This window comes from Zalophus californianus, chromosome 4 (assembly GCF_009762305.2).
Source record: "Zalophus californianus isolate mZalCal1 chromosome 4, mZalCal1.pri.v2, whole genome shotgun sequence".
Classification (NCBI taxonomy): domain Eukaryota; kingdom Metazoa; phylum Chordata; class Mammalia; order Carnivora; family Otariidae; genus Zalophus; species Zalophus californianus.
In genome coordinates this window covers 120467655-120490087 of record NC_045598.1, presented here as the reverse complement: position 1 = coordinate 120490087, position 22433 = coordinate 120467655, and positions in this window count along the sequence as shown.

The following is a 22433-nucleotide window of genomic DNA, read 5'->3' as shown; positions in this document are numbered from 1 at the left end:
AACCTGTTTTAGTTGAGATACAGAAACCACACCAGTAATTTAAAATGATAGAATGTAATGTAAAAGGATTATATTGACTTCCAGCCTGATGGTATGAGATACTCTGTAGACCTGATCTACACTGAAACTGGTGAAAACTAATTTAAAAAGAACTAAACAACCATGTTTAAAGCCTCTGAAAATGATCTTTAGGTATACAAATGAAACAAAAATCTACTCAAGAAAATCTATAAAAATCCTGTAGGAAAAGCGTAAATCTGCAGTATTTCAACAAAGACCAATCCCTTCCCTCTCCTACCAGTCGAGAACACAAGACTCCTCCCCTTCAGTTTGCAGCAGAAGGAGCTCCCAAGAGAAAGAGAATGACATCAGCTTTTCTCATTCTGCCACCAATTGCCTTTCTGAAGGCTAAGTTTTGGGCAGGTGATTTGAGAGAACTCCCTTCCTCTGCCCAGTCATAAACAAAGACTACCTTGGGCAGAGAGCTGCAGAGACTACTTGGACCATGACTGCCCTTGCCTGTCTTGTGAAACAGGGCTTCCATACTAGAAAAGGCAAGCCAAGAATGATTTAGGCTACTGTCCACACTCCTCCATCCAGCAGTTCCTAGAGTGGAGGTGTCACAGCTTGCCATTGTCCTAACACCAGCTCCAGATCCCTGCCTCGGAGATTTTGCCTGGGGTGAGAGGCAGGTTATAAATTAGAGAACATTTACACTTTTCCTAAAGGAATTGACATCATTTGCAACTGAGCACGGAGAAGTCCAAACCTAAGGGTGTTCTCAAAAACACTGGAGGCAGCATTAGGGAACTGGAAAAATATTCAAGATATAGGCGGAACTGTAGGTCAGCTAGTTTACAGGAGAGAGATGGGGAAGGAGATAGTTAGGAGTCCTCCTGGGGTCAGAATAAATACCAAACACTGAGCTTGGAAACCATTCCTTCAAGGGACCCCAAATTTGGTTAGATTGTTTTTATAAGAATTTATCCCCTAAGGCATTATTGAAACACTAGAACAATCAACCTCCCATTAGTGATGCCTAATAGCTAGGGGTGGCCAGGGAAAGACAAGAAGGAGCCCTGCTAAAACCACTGTCAAACCATATTAACTGTGGGAATACCCAAAGTTGTGCCTTCTTGAGAATGAACATCATGGATTTAACATTATCGATGAGGAAATAAACTTTACTTAGATAACCCAGTCTGTCACTGAGCAGATAAACTATCAAGTAACATTAAGAGCCCCAACCTGAGGGAGAACCAGTACCCAGAATTGCTAAAATATATGATGAAAAATGTCCAGTTTCTAACAATAACAAAAATATTAGACATGTAAATAAATATGAAAGTATTACCCATACATGGAAAAATAAATCAGGCAGCAGACATTGCCTGGGGGAGTGACTGGATGTGGAATTTAATAGAAAAGCACTTCAAAATAGTCATGAAAAGTATGCTCAAAGAACTAAAAGAGACTTTAAATAAAGGAGTAATGGAAAATATGACAATGTTATATTAAATAGAGAATATCAATAGAGATAGGAATTATAAAAAGGACCAAGTGGAAATTTTGGAATTCAAAAATATAATAATTGAACTAAGAATTCACTAGAAGGGTGTAACAGTAAATCTCAATGGTCAGATGGAAGAATTATCAAACTTGAAGCTAGATTGTTCAATAGTCTGAAAAAAAGAGAAAAAAAGAATGAAAATAGAAAAAGCATCATAGAAAAGCGGCACACAATTAGGTACATCAAAAACTGCATAATGGGAGTATGAGAAAGAGATCATGAAATGAAAAGCACAGAAAAATACTAGGAGAAATAATAACTGAAAACTTCTCAAATTTATTAAAACACACTAATGTACACAAGAAGTTCAACAAATTGCAAGTTGGATAACCACAGAGAACTCCATGAACAGACACATGATGATAAAAATGCTAGAAGTCAAAGATAAGGAGGAAATATTGAAAGTAATAAAAGAAAAATGACTTGTCATTTACAATGGAACACCAATAAGATAATAGCTGAAAAATGCTCAAAGATAAAAACTGTCAACGAAGATTTCCCTATCCAGCAAAGCTATCCTTCAAAAGTGAAGGTGGAATAAAGACATTCCCAGATAAACACAAACTGAGAGAACATATTACTAGCAGATTTGCCTTATAAGAAATACAAAAGGAAGTTCTTCAGACTGAAAACAGGTGACCACAGATATCTGAATTCACAGAAAGCAATAAAGAGCACTAATAAAGTAATTATGTATATAAAAATAGTATAAATGCATATTTTTTGCATTTCTTCTCTGATTAAAACAAATTGTATGAAATGATATACGTAAAATGTATCATTGGGCCAATAACATATAGAACTATAAAATATTTGTAATATAGTTGCCAAGAACAGCACAAAGGAAGTGGTTAGGAGGAAAGATGTTTTCGGCCAAGGAAATGGCTACAGATGGTAAATTAATTATAACAAAGTATCTAAATTTATAACATTAATAAATGTAACATGTATAACTAATATAAAAGGGGAAAGGGATTTTATATATTTATATATATTATATATAATTAATATATTTTACATAAAATATATCAATATTTTATATATTTTAATATACTAGTATTTTATATATATATTATATTATAAACATATATGCTCTTAATGACAGCATCAAAATATACGAAGCAAAAACTGACAGAAATAAAGGATGGAATAATTTAACAATAATAGTTGGAGACTTTAATATTTCACTTTCGATAATGTATAGAGCAATTACACAAAAGATTAACAAGATCAATAAGGAAATAGAAACACAATGAATACAAACCATACCAAAACTTATGGAATGCAGCTAAAGCAGTACTTAAGAGTATATAGCTGTAAATTCCTGTATTTTTTAAATTTTTTTAGAAGATTTTATTTATTTTTTTGACAGAGAGAGACACAGCGAGAGAGGGAACATAAGCAGGGGAGTGTGAGAGGGAGAAGCAGGCTTCCCGCAGGGCAGGGAGCCAGATGAAGGGCTAGATCCTAGGACCCTGGGATCATGACCTGAGCCGAAGGCAGATGCTTAACAACTGAGCCACCCAGGTGCCCCTATAAGTTCCTGTATTAAGAAAAAAGAAAGATTTCAAATGAATAACCTTACTTTCTCTGTTAAGACACTAGAAAAAGAAGAGCTAAAAGTAAGCTAAAAGAAGAAAATAACAGTAAGTTAAAGAAGTAAGTTAAAAGAAGAAAATAGAGTACAGTAAGCTAAAGTAAGCTTACTACAGTAAGTAAGCTAAAAGAAGAAAATAACAAAGATTATAGGGGGAATTAATCAAAAAAAGAGCATAGAAAAACAATATAGGAAATCAATGAAATGAAGAGCTGATTCTTTGAAAAGATAAACCAAATGGATATATCATCAGTTAGACTGATCAGAGCGAGAAAGGACTCAAAGACTAGAATCAGAAACAGAAGAGGAAGCATTGCCATCAACTTTATAGAAATTAAAAAAAAAAGATATAAAGGAATTCCATGAAAAATTCCTGTATGCCAATACCATGTGTGCCAATAAATTAGATCATTTAGAAGAAACCGACAGATCCTAAAAAGGCACACGTTTTCAAAACTGACTCAAAAAGAAATAGATCACATGAATAAACCTATGAAAGAGTGAAGACACTGGCATAATAATAAAAAACTACCCATAAAGTAAAGCTCAGGCCCAGATGGCTTCACCACTGAATTCTACCAAACATTAGATCACATGAATAAACCTATGAAAGAGTGAAGACACTGGCATAATAATAAAAAACTACCCAGAAAGAAAAGCTCAGGCCCAGATGGCTTCACCACTGAATTCTACCAAACATTTAGGTAAGAGTTAATGCCAATTCCTCATGAAGACTTCCGAAAAATAGGAGAGGAAAGAGTACTTCCCAACTCCTTTTATGATCCCACTATTACTCTGATACCAAAACCAAAGTCATTGCAAGGAAAGAAAATAATTAATATCTCATGTGGAAATGGATGCCAAAATCCTTAACAAAATACTATTAAACTGAATCCAGCAGCATATATATGTAAAAAGAATTATTCACTATAACCAAACTGGATTTAACCCAGTTATACAAGGTTGGTTTAATATCTGAAAATCCATCAATGTGATATCTTAATAGAATAAAAAATCATATAGTATATCACATTATAATCATATATCAGTAGATAAAGAGAAAGCACTCAACAAAATCCAACACCCTGTCATGATAAAAACACTGAACAAATTAGGAATAGAAGGAAACTGCCTAAATATCAGCTAATATCATACTAAACAATGAAAGACTGGATACTTTCCCTTTAAAATCAAGAATAAGACAAGACTATGTGCTCTCAGTTCAACATTATATAAGATATTCCAGCCAGGGCAACTAGAAGGAAAAAAAGAAAGAAATGTCATCCAGATTGGAAAAAAAGAACCAAAGCTATGTGTATTCACAGATGACAAAATCTTGCATATAAAAAAGTCCTAAAGAGTTCTCTGAAAACCATGGGAACTAATAAAATAGCTTATTAAGGTTGCAGGATAGAAGATCAATGTACAAAAATCAATTGTATTTGTCAACACTCATAATGAAAAACCTGAAAATAAAATAGACTTATAGATCAATGAAATAGATTGAGAGTTGAGAAATAAAACCAGGTGTTTATGGTTAGCTGGTTTTTGACAAGGGTTCCAAGACCCTTCAACAGAGAAAGAATAGTCTTTTCAACCAATCATAATGGGACAACTGAATAGCCACATGCAAAAGAATGAAGTTTAACAACCATACAAAAATTAACTTGAAAAAAAATTAACTTGAAATGGATTAAAGACCTAATTGCAGAGTGAAAACTGTAAAGCTCTTGGGATAATATATGGGAATAACTCTTCATGACTTGGATACAGCAAAGGATTCTTATATATTACACCAAAATCGTATGCAACAAAATAAAAAGAAATAATTTGGACTTCATCAAAATTAAAAACTTTTGTGCTTCAGAGAACATCATTAAAAAAGTGAAAAGACAGTCCTCAGGATGGGAAAAATTATTTGCAAATCATGTATTTGTTAAGGGTCTTATACCCAGCATATATAAATACCTCTTAGAGCTCAATAATAAAGAGACAACCTAGTTAAAAAACAGGGACTCTATGGACTTTGAGTGACAATAATGCGTCAGTGCAGGTTCATTGATCGTTAACAATGTACCACTGTGGTGCTGGCTGTTGATAGTAATGGGAGGTTGTGCATATGTAAAGGCAGGTGGTATGAGGGAAATCTCTGTAAATCCTACTCAATTTTACTGTGAACTTAAAATTTCTCTAAAATAAGGGCTGTTGGGCGCCTGGGTGGCTCAGTCAGTTAAGCTTCTGCCTTGGGCTCAGGTCATGATACCAGGGTCCTGGGATGAAGTCCCACTTTGGACCCTCTGCTCAGCAGGGAGTTTGCTTTTCCCTCTCCCCTGCTGCTCATGCTCTTTCTCTCTCTCTCTCTCTCAAATAAATAAATAAAATCTTAAAAAAATAAAGGGCTGTTATTTATTTTTTTAATGAGAAAAATATCTGAATAGTATTTCTTTAAGGAAGGTATACAAGCACATGAAAATATGCTCTACATCCTGAGTCATCAGGGAAGGGAAAATTTTGTGTTATGTATATTTTACCACAAATACAAGAATATGAAAAGATATTAAAAAGTTCTCAGATGAGGGCAACTGAAACTCTACTTTTAATCTTAAAAAATGATATGTTCAAGGCAAGACAATTGTATTAAAATTCGTCTGAAAAACAGTGCTATTAACAAACTGGACAGTGAAGGTGATAAGAATTGTATTTGAGTATTTCATACAGGATGTTCTCCATGGATCTAGAAGATAGGGAGCCAAAGAGCAAGTATTGCTGGTGTTTATCAAGCAGTGTCCAAAGAGAGGTTCTCTTTGGAAGAGGTGAATTGTGCAGCACTTGGAGAAATTTACTGTTTCATGAAGCAGGAAGAGTTGATTAAACTTTTCTAGAGCCAATAATTAATATCCATGTTCACGAAGGAATTTTGGGTTTTATAATATTAATGCCCTGATAATTAGAAGGAGCAGCAGTGTTGGTCGCCATCAATAGTCTACCATCCCGCAGTGTGTCTGTTCTGATACAAACGAATGCGTCAGTATCCTAGTTTATATATTAGTTACCTATGACTTCTTTCCTGGAAAATACAATGCATCGCTACAGAATGAATCAAACGTACATTTGCATTATGCAACCCTGGAGTTCGGTAACCCCTAAGATACTCTACTGCAGGAGGCACCAACCTCTTTCTTTGCAATCACTCTTTAGGTGCAGTAAGAATCAAGACGTCACAGCTTGAGGCTGAATTTTCTTGGTTAAGTGATATCACATTGTTTTTTAAGATACTTTATTTTTACATTTTATTACTAATTACATTATATATAACACATAATTACATAATGTATAATCAGACTCACAATTACACAATAGTTACATTATTGCACACATTAAAATAATACTGCTCATATTATCAAGAATAGGGAATTATTAGAGATATCACCAGTGGTTGTATTGGTTGTGTTGCCTTTTTTTTTTCAAGATTTTTTTTATTTATTTGAGAGAGAGAGAAAAAAACCCAACAAGCTGGGGGGAGGGGCAGAGGGAGAAGCAGGCTCCCTGCAGAGCAGAGAGTGGGATGTGGTGCTTGATCCTAGGACCATGGGATCATGACCCAATCTGAAGACTAACGCTTAACCTACTGAGCTACCCAGGTGCCCTTGGCTGTGTCTTCTTCAAAGACATGAATTATCTGTTCAGAGTAAGGAGGCTTTTCAAAATTACAATTCCAGAAGGGGTGATTAAGTTTTTCTGGGTGATGGGCATTGTTTCTAAGCGAGTGAGACAAAACAAAGCATCATCTGTGCCTGGACTGGATCTTCCTTTATGTTTAAATTTATTTTTTAGACTTTGCCCCCTCCCTGGAATTAACAATTCATTCACTCATTTGACCCATATTTATTAAATTCCTTCTATGCCTCAGGTACTTTTCCAGAAATTGGGGTACAGAGGTGAGCAAAAGACATAGTCCCTGTCTTCTTGGAACTTGCAGGTTGGGGGAAATATAAACAAATAAAGAAAAAAACATATCAGGGATTAATAAATACTCTGAGAAAAAACAATGTAGGATATGAATAGTGGAGGGAGATAGCAGAGACTATCAGCTATTTTCCATTATCCATTCTCCCAGCTGCCCTCTTTTTAATTTTTATTTATTTATTTATTAAAGATCTTATTTATTTATTTGACAGAGAGAGACACAGCGAGAGAGGGAACACAGGCAAGGGGAGTGGGAGAGGGAGAAGCAGGCTTCCCGCTGAGCGGGGAGCCCGATGCGGGGCTCGATCCCAGGACCCCGGGATCATGACCTGAGCCGAAGGCAGATGCTTAACGACTGAGCCACCCAGGCGCCCCTGCCCTCTTTTTTAAATTGGTAATAGAACCCATGCAGCTGGGTGCAACCGTATGACTAAGCCCTGACTGGTGTAATGTGTTAGTGCATTTATAACCTACTATAAGTGATCTTATTTTTTTTTAATTTATTTTTAAAATTTGAATTCAATTAATTAACATATAATGTATTATTGGTTTCAGAGGCAGAGGTCAGTGACTCATCAGTCTTATATAATATCCAGTGCTCATTGCATCACATGCCCTCCTTAATGTCCATCACCCACTTACCCCATCCCTCACTCTCCTCCCCTCCAGCAACCCTCAGTTTGTTTCCTATGATGAAGAGTCTCTTATGGTTTGTCTCACTCTCTGGTTTCATCTTGTTCCAGTTTTTCCTCTCTTCCCTTATGATCTTTTGTTTTGTTTCTTAAATTCCACATATCAGTGAGATATACAATAATATATATTATTATTTCTCTGACTGACTTATTTCGCTTAGCATAATACCCTTTATTTCTAACCACGTCATTGCAAATGGCAAGATTTCATTTTGTTGAGGGCTGAGTATTATTCCATTGTGTGTATATACCACATCTTCTTTATCCATTCATCTGTCAATGCACATCTTGGCTCTTTCCATAGTTTGGCTATTGTGGACATTGCTGCTATAAACATTGGGGTGCAAGTGCCCTTCATATCACTACATTTGTATCCTCAGTGTAAATGCCTAGTAGTGCAATTGCTGGGTCATAGGGTAGCTTTATTTTCAACTTTTTGAGAAAACTCCATACTGTTTTCCAGACTGGCAGCACCAACTTGCATTCCCACCAATAGTGTAAGAAGGTTCCCCTTCCTCCGCATCCTCGCCAACATCTGTCATTTCCTGAGTGGTTAATTTCAGCCATTCTGACTGGTGTGAGGTGGTATCTCATTGTGGTTTTGATTTGTATTTTCCTGATGATGTAAAATACATTTTTAATGTATACAAACAGATAATATTAACAACTGTTTGTTGAGTATTAAACATATGAAGGAAGAAAAAATAGCAATTTAAGTAATTCTTCTAGTCAATATCCATAGTGACAGTGGAATGGGGGTTACTGCTGTGGTTTTATCAGTAAGATGTGGCTACGTGGCTCTCATGGTATAAACACCCATCCTGTGGTGGTTCTAGTGTTTAAGGATAAATATTTATCATGCAAATCATCCTGAAGAGAAGTTAACGTCTTCAACTCACACATTTAAGAACAATCAAGGTTATTTGAACATGAAAGATCTTCACTTTATGCAGTCCCTACTTCTGAGACATATGCTTTGCTTATATACACACATTTATTTGCAGTGTAGAAATATACAGATTAGACGATGTAAATTATATTGCTCTGTATGTAGAGATAAGTCCTGTCTACTATGGCTTTTTCTATGAAAAAGAGCAATTAACAAAATCACAATTATATCTTTAATATCTATTACAAAAGGTAATTATTTATCAGCTCAACTAAGACGTACATTGACTACAGATAATAACAGGTGAATATTGATTTAGTCTGAATCTCTACTCTGGAATGCCAGGAAGTGAAATTTAAACACTATCATATATTGACAGGCTCTAATGAATGTAATGAAGTCAGAAGATTTTAGTTAAAATGAAGAAAAGCTTACATTGACAAAACAAATAATTCCTCTTGCTTCTGAACAGACCTGATGTTTAATCTTTAGTTTCTGCCTATTTCATATTAAAGGTTTGCATTTTATTTTTGCAGTGGTTAAAATAAATTATATATATTAAAATTAAATGTAGTTTAATACTAAATATTTGCATTTTTTGTGCTATGATATCTATAACAATCCCAGTAACAATTACTTACATTTGTTCACTTGTCATTACCTTTAAATAAATGGTTATCATAAACTTCTAAAATAAAACATTTTAGCGAGCAGTAGTAGACAAGAGTCAGAAAAATCTCATGAAGGCAAAGTGAAGTAGTACAGTGTAAGAGGGTCAGAAATAATACTTTATGAGTCCTTAATCTGTGCTGGAGACATTGTCCTATTTTAGGTTTGACAACAGATTTACCTGGGCATTGTTCTCCAGCTCAGATTAAGGACTCATAAAGGATTATTTCTGTTCCTCTTATGATCTACTACTTCATTTCCCCTCATGAGATTTTTCTTACTCTTGTCTACTCCTCCTCATTAAAATGTTTTACTTAAAATTTTTTGATTCACCATGGGGATTAAGGAGAGCACTTGCTGTGATGAGCATTGGGCATCCCACAGAAGTGTTGAATCACTATATTGTACACCTGAAACTAATACTACACTGTATGTTAACTAACTGGAATTTGAATAAAAACTTGTTAAAAAAAGATCTAAATCCAAATCAATCTGGCCCCAAAGCCTGCGTTTTTCATGTTACAGCCAACTCTTTCAGAGAGGAATCCTTTATTTAACCCCATGAACTCAACATCTTTTTTTAAAGATTTTATTTTTATTTATTTGAGAGAGAGAGAGAGAGAGAGAGAGAGAGACAGCATGAGAGGGGAGAAGGTCAGAGGGAGAAGCAGGCTCCCCGCTGAGCCGGGAGCCTGATGTGGGACTCGATCCCAGGACTCCGGAATCATGACCTGAGCCGAAGGCAGTTGCATAACCAACTGAGCCACCCAGGCACCCGAACTCAACATCTTTATTAAGAGTATTTTTTCCCCAAGCAAGTATTTTCAGGAAAAAAAAGATGTTATTGGAAGGATATTTAAGAAAAAAAAATCAAATCTAATGGTAAAGATGTTTTAACATCCAGTCAATATTGTCTGCATGTAGAGATAATGCTGCTGCTGTCTTGAACAAATGATGCTGGAGCCGTTGAACATTTACAGTTAAAAATTAACCTCAAACTCAACCTCACATTTTCATATAAAAATTAACTCAAAATGGACCACTTAGGCATGCAGTTATAAACTGGATTTCGATATGTAATTATAAATCCTGTAGGAAAAAAACCAATAGCAAAATATCTCTGAGATTTAGGGTTGGACAAAGACTTCTTTTTTTAAAAATATTTTATTTACTTATTTGAGAGAGGGAGAGAGCACGAGTTGAGGGGGAGGGGAATAGGGAGAGGAAGAAGTAGACTCCTTGCAAAGCAGGGAGCCCAATGTGGGGTTTGATCCGAGGACCCTGGGATTATGACCTGAGCTGAAGGCAGACACTTAACCCACTGAGTCACCCAGGTGCTCCTGGATAAAGACTTCTTAGCATACCAAAAGCATGATCTATAAAAGAAAAAAAATTTATAAACTGGATCTCATCAAAATGGAAAAGTTTGTTTTGTGAAAGACCCCTATTAAGAGGTTGAAAAGACAAGCGGCAGACTGGAAGCAAATATTTGCAAATAGACACATTCAACGAAGAGCTATTATGTAGGATATATAAAGAATTCTCAAAATTTATAATTAAAAAAATCCCCAAACAACTCTATGACAAAATGGCAAAAGACAAAAACAGACATTTTACCAAACAGCATATACAGATGACAACTGAGCCCATGGAAAGATGTTCCACTGCATTAGCCATCAAGGAAATGCAAATTAAGACCACAATCAGATATTACTACCCACCCATCAGAATGGACAACATAGAAAATAGTGAGAACGCTAAATGCTGACAAGGATGCAAATAAACTGCCTCACTCATGCATTGCTGATAAGAATGTAAAATGGTACAGCACTCTGGAATAGCAGTTTGGCAGTTTTATAAAAAACTAAACATGTAAATATCATATGACCCATCTATTTCATTCTTGGACATTTAGACCAGAGAAATGTGAAATTATGTTTATACAAAAACTGTCAATGAAAGTTTCCCATGCATTATTCATAATAGCCACAAACTGGAAATAACCCAGATGTTCTACAATGGGGGAATGTTTAAATAAACCAAGGTACATACATAACCATGGAATACTACTTAGCAATAAAAAGGAATGAATTATTGACACATGCCACAATTTGGATGAATCTTTAGAAAATTATGCTGGATGAAAAATGTCAACCCCCAAAGATGACATGTTATATGTTTCCATTGGTATAGCATTCTTGAAATGACAAGATTATGAGAATCGAGAATTATTCAGTGGTTGCCAGGGGTTAGAGGTGTGAGTGGGGGGGTTGCAAGGAAAGTGGCTATGATTATAAAAAGGAAACAGGAAGAATACTCATGGTGATGAGTATCTTGACTCTAGTGATCACACAAATCTACACGTGGTAAGATTGCATACAGCTAAACACACACACACACACACACACATACACCACACATACACACATACACACACACACACTGGAATGCATGTGAACTGGTAAAATCTAAATAAGGTCATGGTCAGTTTCCTTTTTTTTGATGTTGTAGTATGTTATGCAGTACATTAACATTGGGGGAGACTGAGGGATGGGTATATTGGATCTCTCTGTATTATTTCTTACAGGTATATGTCAATCTACAATTTTAATAAAATAACAAATCAAAAAATGGATACTAAGAATCACACACACACACAGCAAGGAAAATGTAGAAAGTTCTTGGGTCTCCTTTAGCCTGTCAAATCATTTGGCTTCAGTAATTTTAAAGTGTCCTATTTGGGGGCTCTTAAAAGTGCTAAATTCAGTATTTTTTTGCTACAGAGACTTTTAAAATGACAGTATTATTTTTTATCTTGTTAAGAATCCATTTGAGAAGATTGGAATCTGGCATATTTACCCACACTTTAAAGGCAACGAAATGCAGGTGCCATGTGGTTAAGGTACTTTTCCACAGGTACAAAGCCGGGTAATATAACAGGAAAGAGAAGCAAATCTCTAAATGGGGCCCCTTCCTCCAGGCCACACTAACTTCCCCAAGCATCAAACACCCATTATGCCAAACTTACACTGACTCTTCCCGAAAGCATGTTGCCTTGCTTAGTCACAGAACCCACTCCTTGCTTTCTAGTTAGAGGTCAATTTCTCAAAAAGAATAAGGGAAATATGTTGAGACATGATTATGGAGAGTTTTGTATTCCAGATAAGGAGGTTAGATATAATTTGATTGGCAATATCATTCAAGGTAGTTGAACAAAGAACTTTAGCACGATGCATCTGTTCTTTTTTTTTTTTTTATTTATTTTTTTTATTTTTTTTTTTTAAAGATTTTATTTATTTATTCATGAGAGACACAGAGAGAGAGAGAGATAGAGAGGCAGAGGGAGAAGCAGGCTCCCAAGGAGCAGGGAGCCCGATGCGGGACTCGATCCCAGGACCCTGGGATCATGACCTGAGCCGAAGGCAGACGCTTAACCATCTGAGCCACCCAGGCGCCCAACATCTGTTCTGAAACATAAAGAAATGAGACTGTCAGAATTGTTATGAAATGACTGCAATAATCCAATTGAGAATTACAAAGAGGCTAAATAGCATGTGATTCTGAAGGATAAGAAGTAATGGGGTTCAGAGGAAGCCATCCCCAAATATGCCACTTTGGCATACTGATTATTTTGAATTAAAGTTACTGAAGAAACAGCTCGTGCAAGAGAATACTCTAACCCTCCTCCATCCCCCAGAAAGTGGGAAATAAAGGCCCCACGTGAAGGGTACCCTCCTGCACCTGGTGAGTAGAAAGCGTTCTTATTGCCAAAGAAGAAATTCAGAGCCAAGAAGGCTGTATAAAACAAACCTCGTTAACTTTTTCAGTAATTTGCTAAACTTCTTTGTCTTGTCAATTCTTTACAAATTTATTATTTGTCTAAAAAGTATAAAAGTAGCCTGCTTTGTTCACTTCCTTGAGTCTCCTATTTTTGTGAGCTCACGTACATGCAAAATTAAATGCTTTCCTCCTGTTGATCTTATGTCAATTTAATTGTTAGACCAGCCAAAAAACCTAGAAGGGGAAACAGGAAAAAAATTTTCTCTTCTATAGAAGAGAGGGAAAAATATTTATCAGGCTTTCACTACTGGTACTGGGCAATATAAAGATATTTAAAACAGTGTTGGCCATGTGGGTGAAATTGAAGAGTGAAATTTTATAAACTACAAAATAAAAACCAGGTTTACCAATAAAACACAGCAGCAAATGTTTGTTGATGCACTAGTGATTAAGCAATAGAAAAACAAACTTCTGGGTTGATGAAACTTCTATCCTTGAAAAGAAGGCATACAGAGAGTATAACAAATTTCATCCCTGCATTTCACCAGAATTCAACCTGACTGAAGAGTTAATAGACTGATAAATGTCTCACCAAGATTAAATTTCCCCTGTGTCCGTAGGACTTCTTTATAAAACAATTCTTCACCATTCTCAAGACCAAACTGGTCCCTGTTGGATACTCACCCATTGCTAAAATGATCAACAGCCCCCAATTAAATATATCCTGTCTCTGATGGACATTGGATAATAACATATATTATTAAAGAGAACATAATACAATAAACTGAGCCCGTGGAACTGTGAAAAATAAAACTTAAGAGATGGGGGTGGGTGGGAATTCATTCGAACCAGCACTGCTATCTAAATGTCCTCTGCCTTCACTTTGAAAAGGACTGGCCACTCTGCAAAGATTAAAAATGAGAATTACAATTCTAAAAATATATAGATGAAGGGGATGGGAGATGTTATAACTATATTAGTTCTCATACCGTGGTACATATAAGAATTACCTAAGGGATTTGTTAAAATGCAGTTTCTTAGGCTTCATCCCAATCCTCATCCAAAGATTCTGATTTATTAGTCCTGGAATGAGACACAGAGATTTACATCTTTACATGTGTTGTACTCCAATACTCACCAACCACCCTCCCCAACACACACAACTGGTTTATTCTCTTACACTGTAAAGATTATCTGGGAAAACACTTCATAAAACACAGGATCAAAGTGCACACATCATTATGTTGCAGAAGAAAGAGCAGAGACTCGGGAAAGTGAGGCACATCAGGCAGTGTCATACACTGAATTAGCCTAATATATACTGATTTAACCACCGCCCATACTCTGTGCTGTTCATCTGAGTCCACACAAAGCGTGGCAGTGGCATTCCAATATGTTAGCATCTCCTTCTTCGTGATTTCTTTGTTGAGCTGTAAAGTCCTTGACACGTATGTTGCTGGATGCTAGGATCCAATGTTGTTCATGCCATAGTTTGATATGGAGTCAATGTGAGCCCAGGAAAGGAACACTGGAAGACAACTTTAACCCCTTTGTTTTCCTATAAATACCCCTCAGGGTTCTGTTCCCTGCTCTGTCTAGTTGCTTAAATCTTAGCAAATTAAGTGATGATTGTCTGATAAGAACATATATATCAGGATCATGCCCTTTGCTTTCTGGGAACCCTCACTTTTCTACCACTTCTTTTATTAGATTAAAATAACAAAAGCATTTGTTCATAGCAAAAACACAGATGTCTCATGGCCAAAAAAAAAAAAAAAAGATAGAATATTACATTTTTCTAAAGCCTGTTTCTTATTAAGCCAGACTTGATTGGTTTTAGACCCAAGAGACATCGGCCAGTGCTTATTTCCATGACTCCTTAAAGATATATTCCCCTAGAATCTTTCCTTTTCCTATTTTCTCTAGGAAAAGTAACCGAAGGAACACATTTTCAACCTTGATGCTATCTCATAAGAGGTTAGAAGAATCAGTTAACTTTTTCCTGTATTTGGACTGTCAGCTTCAATATTCTCCCTGATATTACTTTATTTTTTTAATCACAGTCTCCAAGCAATAGCAAATTTTTATTCATGCACATGATGACTGTGATTTTCTAGATAGAGTTTTGTGCTTTGGAACTTGAATTGCAATGCAATTATCTTTCCTTTTTTACCCTTGCTTTCCAGGGAGATAACCCTACAAATTTTGATTTTCTAGACATAGTGTGGTCTTCTTTGAATTGCAAATTTTCCTTTCCTTTATATTTTTAGGCTGAAATTTTTATATTGCAAAATACATTCTTATAGAGTAATATATACATATGCCCATATGCATTTAAACATATATGTTTTTGAATTCAAATATACAGATGGGTAATAACCCCCTGCTCAGCATTACCTTGAAGTCTTATCTAATTTTAACATTTCATGTACATGGAAACACAAGAAAACATCTCTTCCAGTCCTTTTCAAGCTGTGACTGGTTAATTTATCACGTCAATCAATTTCACAATTCAAATGAGTGCATTCTATCTTTAGGATTAAAGTAAAATTTGAATTTTAGCCAGTATCTTAGACCAATTTTAGAAAGTGGTGATGGAGAGGACAGTGGAATATCAGGTATGATATTTCATAATATTAAACTCAGAATGTTAACGGTAGAAGGAAACTTGAAGAACCCATCTGAACTATGGATGCTTATAAAAATCTGATGAAAGGTATGACTTCTTTTCCTCCTCCCCAAAATATATGCATAGTTACACACACACACAATTTTGGTAAAAAAAAATTTGTAGGCTTTCTGTGTACCAATAATTCTGGTTTAGGACACCTGAGTAACTTCTGCACTTATAGGTGAGAATAGCTAGCGAGACTTTATCACTACTGAATCCATTACAGCTAGTATAGTGCCTGACGCATAATACACACTGAATGAATTAATGTTTGATGAATGATTGAATGGATGAGTGAATGAGTCGCTACTTATTTCTTCATAAAGACAAAGTTTTTTTTCTTTCTTCTTTGAACTCTGGAGTTGTAATTGTTGGAAATGAATTGAAATGTACCTCTGTAAATCTGAACTCTTGGTAAGTTTCTATCTATTGTAAAAACAAAAGCATAAGTGTGTTTTTGATTTAATTTAACTGTGGAAATATTTGAATAGTTACCAAGAATCACTTCAGTTTCCCAAACTAAACATATTCTTGAAATATTCCATATATTAGATGGCTTCAATAATCTCTCATGACCCTAGTTATACAGATATATTCCCCTGAACAATGTATAGTGTATCTTTCTTAAAGGGTGAATACAAAGATGAACAGTTCCCCAGACTGTTTTTAGTGAAATAGGCAAATGATCACTTTTAATCTGAGCACTTTACTCACATTTATTTTCATCTTTGCCATATACTGCTGGTCACAGAAATTTATGACACAGTAATACAGAAAGCCCATTGTTTAGGACCTTCTTCCCTTCACTGAAGATAAATGGAGATCAAGGATGTGAATGTGCAAAGAATTTCTCTGTATTTGAGGAAATGATTGTCTCCATTCATACTACCCAAAGTCCTAAAATAACCAGATTTTAATTATCTAAAATTACTTAAAAAAAGAAAGTTTAAATAGATGAAATATGAGACTTTTTCTCAAAAGTCTCAAGCCTTTCAATTCTTAGATAGATGATCACCATCCTTTTAATTCCATGGTGGGAACAGACTTGAGACTATGTATGGGAGAAGAGAGGTCTCTGGACCCATTAAACTGTAACATCTCTTTTGATCAACTCAGTCCATAATGAATGAACTTTGTCTTTATCTTTTTAGTACATTGAGTTTTTAGAAAAGATTCATAACTTCTACCAAATTTAGGACATTTTTGGTCACTATTTCTTCGAATATTCTTTCTTCCCGCTTTCTCTCTCTTCTTTCCATCTGGGACCCCTATGATGTGTATATTGGTACACTTGGTCCTTTCCACAGGTCCCTTAATTTCTGTTAAGTTTTCTTTTTCTTTATTCCTTTTTCCTTGTGCTCCTCAAGCTGGATAAGTTCAATTGATCTATCTTTAAGTTTGCTAACTTTTATTCTGCCTCCTCTAGTGCATTTGGCATTTCAGTTACTGTACTTTCAACTTCAGAATTTGTTTTTAAAAATAATTTCTATTTCTTTATTGATCTTCTCTATTTGTTCATACATAGTTCTTGTAGTCTCCTTAGCTACTTGGTCTTGGTTTACTTTACCCCCCTGAGCATATGTAAAACAGTTGATTTAAAGTTTTTCCAATGTATATGCTTCCTCGGGGACTATTTCTGTTCATTTCTTCCATGAAAGGACCATGCTTTCTTGTTTGTTTGTTTGTTTGTTTGTTTTTTGTATGCTCCATAATTTTACTTGGCATCTGGACATTTTGAATATTATAATGTGATAAATCTGGAATCAGATTCTTCACCATCCTTAGAATTTATTTTTATTGTCTGCTATAACTGTAGCTGTTTGGTGATTTTTCAAGAATTTTTTTTCAAAAATCTTTTTTAGAAGTCTATATTTTTTGTCATGTGTAAAGAGGGAGACAGAGACAGAAAGAATATCCTCTTCTAGTCTTTGCAGATTGGCTCTGGGCTGGGAGTAAGCCTTCAACATTTAGCTCTCCTGTTTGCAACTCTGTCTTAGCCTTCACTTCCTGCTTTCACTGAGCCAGAGATCAGCCAGAGGGAAAAGCTGAGGTTCCTCTTAGGTCTTTTCTGAGCATGCTTCCTGCCCTGGGTGTTTGCATGGCCTTCTAAGTTCTCTAGTATACACAGGTATTTTTTTTAATACCCTTGGTTTTCCAAAGAAACTTTCCCCACAGTTTTTCCTCACAGGATTTTGACCTATCATATGCCTCAACAATAATCTTTTGCCCTCGGTAGTCATGTGTTTTTTGTTTAACTACATTTTAGGGAATTCCTGTTGCTTTTTTGCTCTGTGTGAGTTCCCAGTTAGATGAAACAAAGACAAGCCCTTGAATCAGTCCTTCAGTGGTCCCCAAACAAGTTAAACAGAAAAACACAAAGCTTTGCAAATAAAGTCCGCTCTGCTCCCTCTGGACCGGGAGACTGGGGCCCCACATTGGTAATGCAGGCTGTGATCTTCAACACCATCACTGAACTGGGGAGGGGGTGGTGCAAGGACAAATAAAAGTGCCACAGAACTTTCCTACCCTTTATGCCACAGAACTTTCCTACCCTTTTTAAGTTGCTTTTTTTTCTTGATTCAGCACTCACTCGGTGGCTATAAATCTTTGACTGTTTTCCGGAGTTCTGACAAAGTTGCTTCTGACCATTTTTGCTTGATTTTTCTATTTTTGTGTGGAAGGACAGGCTTTTGGAGCTGCCAACTCTGCCATTTTTGCTGATGTCACTACTTCACCACAAAAAAATTCTGAGGCTGCCTTGGACCTTATTCACAGAATCGGACCTAAACGTTTCTTTAGACCTGATCAGTGTTCACCTTTGTTTCATGGAGCATGGATAAAATAGCTACATTAAACTCTGTGTGATAAATCCAACATCTGACTCATTTCAGATTTGGGTCCTGCTGATTATCTTTTCCCTTCAGAGCTGTTAACCTTTCAGTGGTTCTTTGTAATTTTGGATTACATCCTGAGCATTTTGAATATTATATTACGGGAGTCTAGGTCCTGTTAAAACCCCTTGGAGAATGTTAACTCTTTGTTTTATGTGCAATCAATAAAGTTACTTTCAGACCACAAGTCACCTTTTGTGGGTTGTGGTTCTAATGTCAGTTTAATTTTCAAAGTCTTTGAAATGCTGTTTGATGTGCCATCCAGGGGCCAGTATGGAACCTGGGCTATGGTCACCACTCTCATTTTGTTCTCAAAGTCTTTGCTATATTGATTTGGGTTCGTTCTGCACATGCAAAGCTTGGGGAGGAGCCAAGACTTCATACTTAGCCTTAAAGGATAGCTTTTTTCACTTTCCTTTATGCCTGATCCCCCACCCCCCAACTCTGGCCCTAAGGGCCTCCTTTTCCCACTCTCCTGGTTAGATGGAAGGGTTTTAACCTCCCTGCACCATCACACACTTTTCAGGAGGGATCTGTTTGGGGCAAATCAGTATGAAAAAAGAGAAAAAAATTGCATTCCCCCCTTGCATTATTTGGAGCACAGGAGGCCTCTTTTCCAGTTATTCTGTTAAAATGAAAAATTTATTTTTTTCTAAGAGTTGGGTGCCTGCAGAGCTTTGCTTCCACCGCCACCACAAGAGGAGTATAGACTCATGACTGGGGCTTGCCCAAAGCAGGGTTGGTTGGGTAAAACAAGTGTAAAACAAGTGTGTCTACCACTAGACTCTTCCTCACGACCTTCCTTCTTGATTCTCTGGCCAGAATAAGAAATATTTTCTTAGAGTTTTTCTATCTGTGCTCACTACCCAGTTCCTAGACTGTGTTCCACGTTGCCCTAGAGTCTGAGGCAAGAAAAATGGGAAGAATTTAAAAAAAACAAAACAAAAACTCATCGCCTTATAGGTTTTTCTTTGAGTTTTAATGTCTCTTCTTAGTCTGCCTGGTATTATTCCTTTTCAGAGTCTTCAGACAGTTGTTTTATATATTCTGTTTTGGGTTTTATAATCAGTAGGAGAGATAGGGTGGAGTGCGCTTATTCCACATTAGCCAGATCTGGAATCTTTTTTAAATGCTTTTACTGTAAAATAAAATAGAGGTATGGAGAACTACATAAAACAAATGTATAGCTAATGAACCATTCAGCTTAAAAAAAATAGTACTTTTCACATACCCAAGAATCTCTCCATGGAACATATTACATCACAAGTTCCTGCTTCTCTTTCCAGCATATTAACTATTATCCTGACTTTATAATAACCAATTCTGGGTAGATTTGGCACCCGAGTGTGTGTCTCTAGACATTATAGTTTAATCTTGGCCACCTCCTTTTATTTGACATGCTATAGTAAGCTTTATTAATCATCAGATTTTCCCTCGATATATCCTTTGATTTTCCCCAAAAAGCTTTTTTCTGTTGAAGAAGTCAGGACGTGTGACCTGTGGATTTTTTTGAGTCTAGTGAGTCCTAAGGACAAACCCATGGTCTAGCTCATTATGCTCCTCTATTCTGTTTGCTGAAAATTGGCAGCTGGATCCCAAGGCTTGATCACACTCAGGTTGGTTACTTTGGCAAGATTATCAGTAATTTTGTGCTTTTTCATCAGGAAGCGTTTGATGTCTGATTGTCTCTATTTATTTTTGTAATATTAGCTGTCATTGCTGCTAAATACCTGGATCTAGTAATTCACTTGAGGTTGCACATTTGTGATATTCCAATTTTATCCCTTTATCTTCATTTACCAACTAGAATAATTTTATAAGATAGTACTTCTAATGACAGTTCATATAGGGAATGCAGTAAACATACTTGGTGATTTCCCTCTATCTACCAATTTTCAAGATAATTTATTCTTTGTTATCCTTTGGAGATAGTCAATTAATATTTCTTAGAATCGCTATGAGTTCAGGATTTAAACATATTTATAACTTTTAATCCAGAGTTGTTGTTCTTATCAAGACTCAACTTTTTCCTCCTGTTTTTGAGCAAATTGAGTTTCCTGATGTTGGGTTCTAAGTTTTTTTTTTTTTTAATGTAACTCTAACAGTCTCTGATATTTTGATAGTTACAAAATTTGATGTAGAGATGCTCACTGCTATTAAGTTGAATAAGTCAGTCACTGTTTTTAAACCTTTTCAATGATCAGGGTTGGGACATGCATTTATTCAGCCTGCTATTCACAATTCACAGTCAGGACTTCCCAGTTTTTACTTAACATCCTCTATTACATTATTTTCTACCTTTCCTGTATACCAAAAATTCTGGTTCTTAAGGACACAGGGTATGATAATTGCTCATGTTTTATACCACATTAAATCACAACACATAGAATAACAACAGTAATGTTCTATATTAAAATGGTCTGAAGGGCGCCAGGGTGGCTCAGATGGTTAAGTGTCTGCCTTCGGCTCAGGTCATGATCCCAGAGTCCTGGGATCGATCCCACATCGGGCTGCCTGCTCAGCGGGGAGCCTGCTTCTCCCTCTGCCTCTCTCTCTCTCTCTCTCTCATGAATAAATAAATAAAATGGTCTGAAAACAGATCTCCCCATCCCCCCCATTTTATGTTTATACTATGCATAATTTTTGATATCATAGAGCCATTATATACTACAGCCTTTTAAAATCTCACTTATCCTTAAATCTACCAGCAACTGTATAGTTAATACTCACCATTGATCCTTATGTGAATGTGTCTTTACTCATTTTGGTTTCTAAAGCTTTTTCTATAGTTGATTCCTTAAGAAGAGATCATAGGGGCAGCATTATCTGAATTCCTGCATGTTGGCAATGGTTCAGTTTTTCTGGGTTGAAAATTGAAACTTTGAAGGTATTCTTAAAATCCTTGGCTCACATTTTCTTCATTGAGTATTTTAAATATTTTCTTCAGATAGAAAAGTATTACTGTTGAACAAGCTGAAGATAACATAATTTTCTTAATCAGTACTTTGCTCTTTCTGCTTAGTTGCCCGAAGATTTTGTTTCTTGGTTTTTAAAGTCCCATGATTTTCTGGAAACTGGGTTGGTGCTCCTCATGCTGACTCAATACTGTCATGTATGTGCTGTGCTCTTTCACTATGTACATCTAGTTTTTTTTTTATATATATATTTTTAATTTTTTAAAAAATTATTTATTTATTTATTCATGAGAGTCAGAGAGAGAGAGAGAGAGACGCAGAGGCAGAGGGAGAAGCAGACTTCCCGCCGAGCAGGGAGCCCAATGCGGGACTCGATCCCAGGACCCCGGGATCATGACCTGAGCTGAAGGCAGATGCTTAACCATCTGAGCCACCCAGGATGTAGTTCTAGTTTTTTTTAATTTAAAGAAAGTTTGCTTAACTTTTAACTTGTACTATTTCTTCTTTCTTTTTTTTTCTTCAATATTTTCTATTATCAATAGATTAGGTTTCTTTTCTGGCCTATTTTCAATAGTTGTCACTTTCTCTACAATCCTTCTATGTGCTGTAGGGGGCCAGAATATACCACTCCAAAATACACCACTTTGGCATAATGATTATTTTGAGCTGGTGGCAAACGAAAATCAACACATGTAGAAAAAAAGCTTTCCCAGAGCTTCCCTTATCTGACTAAAAACAGAAACTTCTAAGAAATTAAGGCTGTCATAAATCTCTTCTCCTGGGGAAGTTTTAT